General features: G+C 36.1%; 1 pseudogene; it reads left to right on the top strand.

The window, feature by feature from the left end:
* The first annotated feature begins 1,121 nt into the window (after window positions 1–1,121).
* Window positions 1,122–3,741, top strand: LOC143658444 (CWF19-like protein 2 pseudogene; annotated as a pseudogene).
* Window positions 3,742–11,135: the final 7,394 nt, after the last annotated feature.

The following is an 11,135-nucleotide window of genomic DNA, read 5'->3' as shown; positions in this document are numbered from 1 at the left end:
TTCTTCCTGTTGGTTACCCTAGAAGGGCAGCAATTATTTAGTTTTGTAAATAAATATTCTTGACATATGATTTGTGAGTTAAACTAAATTACAGCTGCAGATATCACTAACTGTAGAAAAAAAATCAAGAAAATAAATGATTTTAAATGTAAACATGAAAAAGAAACAATGATAATTACTAGTGATATTTTTTCTTTTACTCCATTTGTAGTGTTCCCGATCTCCAGTGTGCTGTATTAAGCCACACTTCACTGAATACATGCCTTACATAATTTTTAAACCTTTATTTTGAAATTATTATAAATTTACAGTGACTTACATAAATAATGCAGAGAGGAGACTTCTTGGGAAGATGGTGGAGTAAGGAGATACAAGGCTCAGTCCTCCCACCAAGGCAATTATTAATAGGTAGGAGCTACCTGAAACAACGATTTTGAAACCCAAAGACCAGAAGAACACTGTACAGCATCCAGAGAACAGAAGGAGGAAGAGGCAGATAAATTATAGTCAAGAGCTATAAGTTGCCCTCTTCACATGGTAGATCAAGGCACCCATCCCCCACTCCTGCAGCAGTCTGCAGTGGGCTCCAGTCTCTGGCTAGCTGCTGGTGATGGAGAGGAACATAAAAATCCTTTTCCTCAAAAACAAGGGTGGGCACAGCCAATTGCTCATCACAGCTTTTGATTAGTGAATTTGTATTTCTGGGTCCCAGATCTGAAGGAAGCTAGGCAGCAGCAGTCATTATTTCAACCCTTCCTGGATGGGGGCAGAGGTGATGGAGATTTAAAAGCACAGGCTTCCTCAAGGCTGCAGTGAACAATTAGCTGAAGGGCTACATTTGCTAAGCAGTCTAGGAAAGCTCACCTTTGGAAGCTATTTAAGAAACTTTGGCACCCTTCCTGATCTCTGCCAAGGGCATTTTGGAGTTAGTTTGTACCCCTTTGGGGGACTCTAGTCCTATTTTGGCGGAGAAAGACTGACTTGAGAAAGTCTTTTCCAAGGTAGCCTTCTTCTCATAATTTGCCTTGCAGGCAAAGGAAGCATGAGACAGTGAAAGGAGTAAAAAATCTATAGAGATGGGGATTTCCTGATGGCACCTTAGCTTTATGATGATAATAGCAATGGCAGCTGCCAGTGGTAGATTTGAAAGTGAGAGTATTGAAGAGCATAAAAAACAGACTCAGATTGCCAGGGCCAAAGTATTGTGCCAGGCTAAAGCCAATTTTGAAAAGGAAGAAAGGCATAAAGAACTTAAGCAACTTAGGGGTGAAGATACATGGATGCCACCTGATGTGAATGAGCAAACTGAACAGTTCTCACAGGAATACTCTGTGATGAGAAAAGAAGAAAAAAGATAGGAGTAAAGGAAGAAAAGAAGAAACAGCAAGAAACAAAAATATGAAAATAAATCAGCTGATAGTTCGTCAAGCTCTGAGGATGAGCGGGTTGAAGCTATTTCATTCCAGACTCCTACCAAAGAAAAGACCTGTAGAGTGAAAGGTAAAATGTCAGAAAAAGAAGACAATGACCAAATTATTCAGGGGGATGAGTGGATGACTGTTGAGTTTATGTCTGTTCATTTTTGTCATTCAAAGCTAATAAAGAAACTCTAAGGAAAACGGAGCAAGAGGAAACCCAAGCATTTGAGCATCCAGACTGTTGGAAAAAGAATTGAATTCATCCTGGAAGGATGGTGGGACAGGTCTTCCATCAGAAGATTTTAATACATCATCAGTTACTAACGTTTCAGTAGTAGAAGACAGTGGATTAAGCTGGCTAAGGAAATCATATCAAAGAATGAAGGAACAAGCTGAGGAACAAAATAGAAATTTTGAGGACATTGTAGCCAAAAGATATAGGTCAATGTAAATATTTCAGTTGAAATTAGAGAAGCTGAAAAACCTGCATCCAAAAAAGAAAGTTATAGACAAGACCAGTGGAAGAAATCAACGTATTCAGATAAGGCACAAAATAGTCAAGAAAATAGAAAATCAGATTTAGTAAGTAAAAATAAATGTTCAAAGGATAGACATGGTACAACAGATATTACAAAGAATATAAAAAGGATAAGTTTGGGGGGGATTAAAAAGATAATAGATTGGTGTCTTTAGAAACATGTAGAAGAGAATCCAATCTAAGGCAAAACCAAGAGTTTTCTTTCCTCAGAAATTTGAGATCTAAATTTGTAAGACCCTCTGATGAAAAAGATCATTTCCCAGCAAGGGTAGAGATTTTGAACCATTGAGCTCATCTTCAGCATTAGTAGCTCAGAGTTCTTTGAGTTGTGGTTTTCAAAAACCCATTGAGAACAGTAAGGGAATTGTACCATCATGGAGTCAATCTGACATGAAAGCGGGAGACAAAAGACATCCAAATCAGAAGCCATTAGAAACCAGTAGCAGTGTGAACTGCCAAAATATTCCAGAACATGTGAGAGGAAAATCATGGGATGAAAGCCGAAGAGATGATTCTCTAAAGAAAGAACAACTGCTGGACACAAAGTCTTCATTTTTTGGAAGGAGTTCAGAGGATGTGTCCATCCACGTATCTTGAGTGTTGATGAGAAGAACAAGTTGGGTGCCAAGATTATAAAGGCAGAGATGATGGGAAATATGGAATTAGCTGAACAACTTAAAGCTCAGCTTGAAAAGGCAAATACCTTCAAAGAAACTACAACAAAGATATCATCCAAAAAATCTCGGGAAGAGAAGGACCACCAAGAAGTGATCTTTGTTTAATCATATCAGCCTGGAAGGGTATGGCCTGTGAACTCACTGGGAAATCTGTAGAATCAAAAGAAGAAAGACAGAAGAGACAAATGGTCCCAACACATGAGAAAAAAGAAAGAGTCAGATACTTTTATGATGATGATAGACTAAGCCTAAATAGATTTAGTCAAAATTGGAAAGATGGGAACAGCAGAAGATCAAAGCAGATTTTTTGTGAGAAAAGCATCTAAGTTTATGGGAAAAATGGATAGAGACTATTATACTCTGAATGACATGTTTGTTTCTAAAGCAGCAGTTAGAGAATGTCTTGGTGAAGGAGATGTGAACCAGAAGAAAGAAGCTATTGCTGAGCACCAGAGTCTAACTGTACAAATGCAAAATTGTCTGTATTGTTTTGATAATTCTCAATTTCTCAAGCATCTTATTGTTGCAATACCTGTCAAGATTTATTTATGTTTACCCAATTTTCAGTCTCTTATTGAAGGGCACTGCCTGATAGTCTCTTTGCAACACCATAGATGGGGACATCAGGGAATAAATTCAGATGTTCAGGAAATCACTGGTAAAGATGTTTGAGAATAAAGAATTAGGGTGCATTGTTTTAGAAACTAACATGAACTTGAAGAAACAGTATTCCTTTCCCAAAGGAGAGGCTCCCATCTACTTTAAGAAAGGCATAATGGAGTCTTATGAAGAGTGGTCCATGAACAAGAAATTGATTGATCTGTCTTCAAAAGATACTAAAAAGTCTGTGCCGGAGGTTTACTTTACTTCTCTGTGGATTTTGGCCTCCAAGGAGGGTTTGCCCATGTTTGAAGATCAGCATAGATTCTCTCCTTATTTTGAAAAGGAAATCATTGGCAGAATGTTGGATATAGAACCAAGACTTTGGAGGAAAGAAATATGAAAAAGCTTTAAGGACCAGAGGGAAAAAGCATTGCAGTTTGTTCAATGGTGGAAACCATATGACTTCACCAAAAGTAAAAGAGTTGAAATGTATCTGCCATTTTAAATTTCCTTTTTATATCCTTTTCAGTTATATTTCCATCATCTAACTAGACAACTGATCCTTAGGCTATAAGGAAAGAGAGTCATGGCAGCAGACTGCCATGGGTCACTTACAAAGCCTCAGTTGCTTCTGTGGATTTATTTTAGTATTCATAGAGTAAGCCCAGATGAATTGTATGACCAGGTCACATTTCTGTTCTGTTCCTAATTCTTCATATTCTTAATTATTACAGTTAATTGTAGAAAAGGGCCTTGAAGGACTATCTAGGGCATAGCATATCACCAGTTCAAAGAGAAGTGGGTCTACTCCAAGGTTGTTAAGTCTGTTAACTTCTTGTGCATTTATTAGAAAAGACATGGCATATTTAATAACAACTGAATTTCTTTTCATAGAATTATATAAAAGAGTATTTTATTTTCAACCAGCATGCTATATCTCTATTATTCTTTTTGTTAAAGGAAAATGAGTGTCCTGAAAGTAATAAAGAACTGATGATGAAAAATTTAAAAATATATATAGAGAGAGATAGACATTCTGGGAAAAAGGCCTACTGGGAGAGAGGGATCTACCTCCCAGGAAGGAGAGGGGACAACCAAACTTCTGTAAACAGGGGAAGTTCAAAGAAACTAACCAGCAAAAGCCCAGGATGAGACAAAGGCTCATAAAGATAGGGAAAATCCAGCACACACTTCATTCGCCTTGGGCAGACTTCCCTATAGGAAGGCTGAAACTCAAGAAAGTCTCAGTCATATCACCACCAGCTGGTTACAAAACCAAGAAACAACTATCTCAGGGGGTAAATCCCAGGGGTTAACATTTTAATATAGTAAAATGTACAGTGTACAACAAAAAGTACCTGACAGACAAAGAAAAATTACTGAGGGTCAATCTAAAGGAAAAGAATAAAAATGCAGGAAACATCAATGAAGAAGATGAAAATGTAGACTTAATGAACAAAGCTGTTCACAAACAATCTTAAAATGCTTGCAGAGATGAAGAAAAGTACAGAGAAAGAACTAAAGAATATCAGGAAAACAATGAATGAACATATGATACTCTAAGAGAGAGAAATTTTTTAAAAGAACCAAACAGAACCACTGGAGTTGAAGAACAGAAAAATGGAAATGAAAAATGCCCAGGAGGGTTTCAAGAGCATGCTGGAGCTGGTAGAAGAATGAGTGAATTTGATGACAAGGCACTTGATATGAGTCAGGCTGAGGAACAGAAAGAAAAAAGAAATATTAAAAGTGAAAATAGCCTAAGACAGCTACGGGACACCCTCAAGTGCACCAATACATCCATTAGGGTGTCCCAGAAGGAGAAAAAAGAGAGAAAGTCATAGGAAAAATATGACAGAATACTTCTAAAACTTAGCAAAGGACTTGACTATGCATACCTAAAAATTTTAGAGAACACCAAACAGAATAAACATGAAGAAAAATACACCCTGTCATGAACTGATTACACTATCAAATGCAAAGGGGAAGGAAAGAGTTCTAAAAACTGCAAGAGGAAAGCAACATGTTATATTCAACAGAATCCCAATGAAATTGATTGCCAATTTCTCATCAGAAACCATGGAGATGAGAAGGCAGTGAGTTGAAATATGTAAAGTGCTTGAAGAAATCAACTTTCAGTCAAGAATTTTATATCCAGCAACATTCTCTCTCAGAAATGAGGGGGACATTAAGAAATCCTCAGATAAGCAGAAGCCAAGGGAATTCATAACCACTAGACCAGCACTACAAGCAATGCTAAAGGGAGTTCTTCAGACCGAAAGGAAAGGACATGAGACAGTGGTTCAAAGCAGCATAAAGAAATGAGTGGTAAATTTAACCATTTGGGTAATGATAAATTGCAGTATTATTGTATTATGTTGTTGGTATATAGTTCCACTTCTTACTTCCTACAGCTGCTAAAATTCAAACACATAAAAAATATTATAAATCTAGGTCTCTGGACATACAATGTACAATGATGCAAGTGTTAACAAGTAAAAAATGGTAGGGAGTCAAAGCATTATAAAAAAAGTGTATATGCAAACTATTGATGTTAAGTTGATGCTCAACAAAATATGATTGTTATATATTTAGGACATTAAATTTTAACTCCACAGTAACCACAAGGAAAGTAGATGAAAAATATATCCAGACAGAAGTGAGAAGGCACTCAATATGGTACAATATAAAAAAAAAACAAATATAAAAGTAGGCTTTAACAGAAGCAAAGGACAAAAAAGGTATTAGGCTCACAAAGGCTAAAACACAAAATGGCAGAAGAAAGTCCTGTGTTATCAGCAGTGCCTTTATTAGGGCATTTTTTTTATTTTTATTTTATTTTTATTATTATTTTTTCATGGGCAGGCACCAGGAATCGAACCCGGGTCTCCAGCATCGCAGGCAAGAACCCTGCCTGCTGAGCCACCATGGCCCACCCTCAGCAGCTCCTTTAAATGTAAAGGTAATAAACTCTTCAGTCAAAAGGCAGAGATTAGAAGAATGGATAAGAAAAATCATGACCCAAGTGCATACTGTATGTAGGAGCCTTACCTTAAATACAAAGATACAGGTAGGCTGAAGGTGAGAAATGGAAAAAATATATCATTCAAGAAGTAAACAATAGAGAGATGGATTAGCTATAATAATATTTAATAAAGTGGACTTTCTAACAAAAAGAGTTACAACCGACAAAGATGGTCATTATATATTGATAAAGGGGACAAATCAATGTAACAATTATGAATATATATGCATCTAACAGCTAAGCTCCCAAATAAATGATGAAAATGCTAATACTTCTACATAAATAGGGGAAAATGTTAACACAACACTCTCAATAATGGATAGAGCATCTACTAAGAAGATTAATAAGGAAATACAGGACTTGAGTGGTACACTAGACCAACTAGACCTAACAGACATTTATAGGACACTATAGTTTCATCTAAAAAAAATAAGAGAATAACATTCTTTTCAAATGTACATGGATCATCATCCAGGATGGACTGAATGTTGCATCACAAAACAGGTCTCAATAAATTAGAAAACATTGAAATCATGCCATGTATATTCTCTGATCACAACAGAATGAAGCTAGAAATCAGTATCAGAGGGAAAATGGAAAATTCTCAAATATGTGGAAATTACACTTAAACATCCATTAAGTTAAAGAGGAAATGATAACTGAAATTAGGAAATATCTTGAGGTGAATGGAAATGAAAATACAATGTAGCAAAACTTATGGGATGCAGCAAAGGTAGTGCCAAGAAAGAAATTTATAACTCGAAATGTTTGCATTAAAACAGGGAAAAGACTTCAAGTCAGAGACTTAAACTAAAAACTCAAATAACTGGAATAAGAATTCAATCTAAACCCAAGGTGAGCAGTGGGAAGGGAATAAAAAAGATTAAAGCATAGATAAATGAAATAGAAAACAAACTATGGCAACAAAAGGAAAAAATACAATAGAATCAACAAAACCCTAAATTGGTTTTTTGAAGATATCAATAATATCGACAAACCTTTAGCTAGATTGGTAAAAGAAAAAGAGAGAGGACGTGGTTAACAAAAATCAGAAATGAAAACGAGAATATTATTGCCAACCCCACTAAAATAAAAAAGAGAATGTAGAAAAATAAGAACATTCATTCATTGCTGGTAGCAATGTAAAATGCAGAAGCTGCTGTGGAAGACAGTTAGATGGTTCCTCAGGAAGCTAAGTATAGAATTACCATATGACCTGGCATTCCCACTACTAGGTATATATCCAAAATAATTGAAAGCAGAGACTTGAACAGATATTTGCACACCAATGTTCATAGCTGCATTATTCACAAGTGACAAAATATGGAAGCAAATCAAGTGTCCAACAATTAATGAATGGATGAATAAAATGTGGTCTATATATAAACAATGGACTATTATTCAGCTGTGAAAAGGAATGAAGGCTTGATACATGCTACGGCATGGATGAATCTTGAAGACATCATATTGAGTGAAGTAACCCAGACATAAAAGGAAAAATGTTATATGACTTCACTGATTTGAAGCAATTACAATAAGCAAACTCACAGACTCAGAATCTAGACTATAGATTACCAGGATATGGGGTGGGGATAGAGAATGTGAAATTAAAGCTTCAAATGCACAGGATTCCTATTTGGAATGGTGGAAATGTTTTGATAATGGATTGTGGCGATCATATCACAACATTGTGAACATAATTAACAGCACTGAAATAGATATCTAAATATTATTAAAAAGGGAAAGTTAGTTTGAAAAAATGATAACAATGCATTCAAGAAAAAATCCATGGAACTACACTACACAAGCAGTGAGCCCTAAGTTAAGCCACGGACTTCAAATAATAGCTCAATTATAAAAATGTGCTATTATTAATTGTAACATATATTCCACACCAATATAAGGTGGCAATAACTGAGTGGTAATCTTGAATCCTGTATATTATGAATTATTTTCCTGTAAACCCACAATTTCTCTAATAAAAACATATTAAAAATGAGTAAAAACTTTTAAAAATGCAGAGAAGTCCTATTTATTCCTCACTCAGTTTCGCCCGTTGTTAAAACTCACATACAAATAAGACCTTTCAAAACCTGAAAATCGATGCTAATACACTCCCTGTGTAAAGTTTTAAGCCATTTTATCATACGTGTAGATTTGTGTATTTTTCCCTCAAAGATCTCCCTTGTGTTAACCCTATTTTAAAATCATAAATGAGGTGTTAAACTTTGTCAAATCCTATATGATCAAGAAGTAGCACCTTTAATGGTTGATTACATTTCTGATGATTTGATATTTGGCAGCTCACAATCACTATTGACATTAGATTAAAGACATGGTTCTAAACATATACTTGCCCATGATTGATTAGTTGGGCACACAACACACACACAGACACATGTACATTACTGGTGTTTCTGTGGAATTATTCTCTTATATATAAGCAGACCTGAGAATTGAATCAAAATCACACATATTGTGAGTTGATCTTGAAGCTGCTATATCTTGCAGTGGACTCTGTATGTGGCCATCGTAGTAACCTGAAATAAATGCAGTGACTGTGGAAAAAGTATTTTTCTCTGCACTGTGTATGTCTGCATATGGCATTTAAATTCGCACACAGTAATGAAAAACATCACCATACTTTCTGTGGTTCCAGGGCTACTATAGAAGGACAGGTTCTTCTGAATTTAAATGATTGACATCTGAGTCGCTCATTGGCACCTAATGATTTTTTTTTAAGATTCACCTTACTGTCTCCAAAATGTGCAGATGTATACATACATTCTCAAGTTTTATTTGTGTATTATGTTGCTTTTCTTTTACTCTGCCCGGCTCATTCTCCCAAATTTATAATAAACTTGTGCTAATGGAGTTGGTAATAATATAAAATATAATCGATATCATTTGCCTATACAGGAAAGCTCAGATTAGTATTATTTTTTCTTGAGAGTCCACTAGGCCTTATGGTTCTGTCTGACAGGATTTAAGGCTCCAAATATCTCACTTGAGAAGAAGGGTTCTGGAAAAAGCAGATATTTTATTATTACCAAAAAGCAAAATATCTGTGCCCCTCATAAGGCTTTAGTAAAAAGTTGTATAAGTAACATTAAAAATAAGGTTCCCATGATTTTTTCCTAAGAAATTTCTGAGGAATTGGTGTTAATATTTCAAACATTAAAATAAAATACGGAAAATAAAAGAGTTAAAAGTAAAGAATACTGGAGAGAACTAGAAAGCCAAAATGCACACAATTAGGAAGACTGCCCAATAAATCTATGCTTCTACTTCTTGTAAGTCACTTTCAGTAAATATTCCCACACTGATAAACTTTCTTCATCCAGAGATCATCGCTGCAGCTATGGCATTCAGTCACAATAAAGTGAAAACACAATAAAGTGAAAACTGTCCCACCTTTTCCTCTGTGGCTTATGTAGGACCCTGCACAAAAGACCTATAACTGACTGCAAAAATTAGGCTACAATCCACCTCAAATTTGTCCGGAATAAAAACAGTTGAGAATGGTCTGAGTAGACTACTTAAATATTGACTGTCAGTTAAACTAAACCCATCCCTGTGTTGGAGACAGTCCTAGGATGGACTACAGCGTTTCCTTGGGACACATAAATGTAACCTGTACTCAGGACAGGTATAAAATACGATCCTCTGGTAGATAAGGGCACTGTTGATACTTTTCCTTTCCCTGCTGTCCAAGCATTTGCAAATATTCACCAGAGACAGTCTGAGTCTATATGAAATCTAGCTCACATCCCAGTGATATAGACGTCCCTGGCAGGGAAGGAGTGGGGTTCCTCCAGTATAGCACAGATTGAGACCCACTGGCTATGAGGGATACAAAGCCCACTTCTGAAGTTGATTTAGCTCTGTCCTTTCTCTCTGTGAGTAAAAGGTCTTTCCATTAGAGCCTGCATGTGTCATTCTTTTGCTGGTGACCCCTACACCTGTATTGAGTTGACATTCTTTAGGTATCTTGCTTCCTCACCAACAATCCCCACCTCCACATGTGCATTTGCAAGCTTTAAAATTTGAGAGAGAAGCAATATTTGGGTGAGATCTGGTACAGAAGAAGCATAGGTCTGAGAAAGCAGACAAAAGATGAGCAATTGCCTTAAAGAAATTATCTGAAAGCTACTATCAACTACACTCTTGCAAAGGGCTTGACTGGTATAGTCTTTTCACGTACATTATCTTAGTTACCCACCTAAATATCCAGTTTATACCTTTATACGAGTAAGGTATTGAGGCAGCAGTATGTTAAGTATCTAGCCTAGTCTTGAGTCTTGATAGGGTTTTTGGGTCCAGCGATTTCAATTCTAACAAAGGTCAAAAATTAACAAAATCATGGCCTATGGTATGGCTTAAAAGTACAGAGTTGTAGAAAACTAACACCTACTCAAGCGGTAATATTTTTCAAACGACCAGGACAATCAAAGAAGGAAGCTCTCATCTGATCTTTGTTCATAACATAAAGCAGACTATCTGAGAGCCAGAAAGACTTCTTTGACATATCAATTCTTAGGAACATGGATGAACTTTGAATTTTACTTTTTCAGTCTATTAAGGGGTTACTTTTCCCTCTTTGACCCTTGAACAGAAACGTCATCACACCATTGATGGATGGGCTCCATTTAAGGCACTTCTAAATAATGCTTCCACCTCACTTTATGTCAGAACTGTGAAGATCCACCAGATTTTAAGTTCTGGTCTCATTTTCAATTTTCTAATTAGCTACATACCTGCAGATGGGTATTTGCAGCCAAATTAATGTCAGTAAAGAAATAGAGAAAGGTCAATGACAAAATAATGACAAAATGTCCTACAAGTTACTACAGTGCATTTCACCAAGCTACGTC

The sequence above is a fragment of the Tamandua tetradactyla genome, chromosome 16, assembly GCF_023851605.1.
Source record: "Tamandua tetradactyla isolate mTamTet1 chromosome 16, mTamTet1.pri, whole genome shotgun sequence".
Lineage (NCBI taxonomy): Eukaryota > Metazoa > Chordata > Mammalia > Pilosa > Myrmecophagidae > Tamandua > Tamandua tetradactyla.
Note: the sequence above shows the minus strand (reverse complement) of the source record. Positions and strands in the feature narration are given on the sequence as shown.